At 50.0% G+C, this 2426-nt stretch overlaps 1 non-coding gene across 1 annotated transcript; it reads left to right on the forward strand.

Annotated features, from left to right (window-relative positions):
* The first annotated feature begins 624 nt into the window (after positions 1–624).
* On the forward strand, positions 625–695 carry LOC112309416 (small nucleolar RNA SNORD56). Its single transcript, XR_002975229.2, has one exon. It is a non-coding gene; the product is annotated as a small nucleolar RNA SNORD56 (small nucleolar RNA).
* Positions 696–2426: the final 1731 nt, after the last annotated feature.

Consider the following 2426-nt stretch of genomic DNA (forward strand, 5'->3'; position numbering starts at 1 on the left):
GCTCAATGCCTGGTCCACTTTCACATGATCCAAGCCCTTCAGCAGGCATTAGGGCTATGACAGGGATGTCACAGAGCTCCTGAGGTAGGGGACACAGCAGACACACCTTTTAGAAATATCTCCTCAAGCCCCACTGTTCAAAGTGTGGTCTGTGAACCACTAGCATCAGCACCACTGGGGAGCATGATAGAAATGCAGAATCAGTGATTCCCAGGGCCCAGCAAAGGGACCAAGTTTCCAGGCCAGCGACATTGGATGCCTTCCCTCTGCTTCTGGGAGCTGTGGGTTGGCATGAGGTGGGATAGAGACCCAGCACAGCCTGAGGCTCACTCCTGAGACTGGGGGTTGGGGAGGAGCTGCCTTGGTTAATAGGGTTGAAGTTTCTGCTCTTAAACTTTCCACTGAATATTCTTCTCCAAGAGCCTTGAAGACAAGTGGTAGCACCCCAAAATACGGACTTATTTTCCACTCTACTTTCATTGGCTGAGCAGCTGCCAAGAACAAAGGCCGCATCGACCATTACCCAGCAAACAAACGGAGTATTGCCTCATGAATTGATTGCTTCTCTAGTATGGCTAGGGGAGTTGGCAATTGGGAGTCGGGGGCTCAATACCTTAGCAGCTTCTATAATGATGGTAACATTTTTCGTCAACAGCAGTTCACGTAGTGAGTGTTGAGACTTTGGGTCTGAGCGAAGCTGAGGGTAGAGGAAACTCTGGGGGTGGGGAGTACTTCGTCCCTTTAGGGGCTGACAGGCTTTGTTTACCACCCCCCACACACATCCAGAGGTACCCACAAGTGTATTTGGGGAGAAGCTTCAAGAACAAGTGTATGAGCAGCTATCCTTAATAAAAAAGAAAGAAAGAAAGAAAGAAAATGCAAAATCTCAGGCTCCTCCCAAGACCTTATGAATCAGAAACCGCCCCTTAGTGAGCCCCGCAAGTGGGCCCTGTGCGGGTGAAGACTTACTTGCAAAGCACTGCTACAGAACGCTGAGTCCCACAGGTTGTACTGTCAACAACAGCGAGCAGAAGGTTTCTCAAACTCATTTGACCGTCTCTCCCTTGCAGACTCCACTGGCACATGAAAGATAAAGATGTCTTCCGAAAAGAAACTTGCTCAAAATGCCTGTGCTTTTCAAACTCACCAGACAGCTCAACAATGACTCAACGCCGGAACGAGCGTCCCATGAAATGCACCTTAGGAAAAACCGTGTCGGCCCCTGGCAGCCACAGTTTCAACTCCCTTGGCTTGAACAATCCCTGATGGAATGAGCCCATAGCATAATATCTGGCAGCTTTGTTGCTGCACCAATTGGAATGATGCCCGCTTCCCAGCTGCGCTCTGAGCAAAGGTCTCCATTCTGGGAGGCAAGGGGGTGGAGGGGACCTGTCCTTCGTGTGGCTGGGCTGGTCTCTGCCCATGGCTGAGTCTGTGGCACTGCTCATGGGGTAACAAAGACACTGAATCTCAGCAAATACCGGCTACATGAGAGATAATTCTTCACAATGCTTTAAATTGTGGTTAACTTGTGAGAATATACATAGGAAACACTGCATTCTAGAAGGATGTCATCTGGAGAAATTCGGAAGCCAATATATGCATTCCTTACTTGTCATTGAGGGAATTCAAGAAGGTCCTGGGCCAAATATGCTCCCCAGGTGTCCATGATGATGGATAACGATACCTAACATTTATTGAGAGTTTCTTGTGTACCATGTACTGTCCTAATGTGTGATTTTCTTGCAACACCACTATGAGGAAAGTAGTGTAATCATTTTATGCATGAGAAAACTGAGGGACAGTTCAATCCCTCTTGTGTTGAGTGTGACTTCTGAGATCTAGATGACAGGTAGAGACCAAACTGGCCATATGATGGGGTGGTCAGTGGGTGCCCTCGGCCCCCCAGCAAGCTCCCTGAGAGCTGAGAGCCTTGTGGAGAGCCCCAGTCAGACGGTGGGTGTGATTCAAATCTGAGCCTCAGCAAAACTTATAGCTATTGCGCTATAGGCTGATTCCTTCTGGGATAGTGTAAACAAAGAAAGGTGAATGTCGTTTGGGAAAATCTCTCTCTTGTCCCCAGTTCGAAGGTGCCAGTTCAGGTGTGAGCAGCACTGAGTAGACAGGTGGAGGAACCTTCGTGGTGAGCCCAAGGCTGGGAGGGGAGGCCTGGTTTGCCTGAGAGTCTGCATTTCTGACAGGAGATGCTGCTGCTGCTGCTGGGCTATCCTGAAAGGCAGGGCATGGTTGGTGCTGCCAGGCAAAACTAACCTTGAGCAAGACCTGGGCTCTAGTCCAAGCTCTGGCCCTCAGCTGCTGCATAGTCTCTGGCAAGCCTCTTCCCCTGGGCATCCCTCCCTCCTTTCCCCGCCCCCATATAAGACTGCCAAAGGCCTCTCACCCAGTCTGTGGGACAGTCCCTGGTA

Source organism: Desmodus rotundus, chromosome 3, assembly GCF_022682495.2.
Source record: "Desmodus rotundus isolate HL8 chromosome 3, HLdesRot8A.1, whole genome shotgun sequence".
Lineage (NCBI taxonomy): Eukaryota > Metazoa > Chordata > Mammalia > Chiroptera > Phyllostomidae > Desmodus > Desmodus rotundus.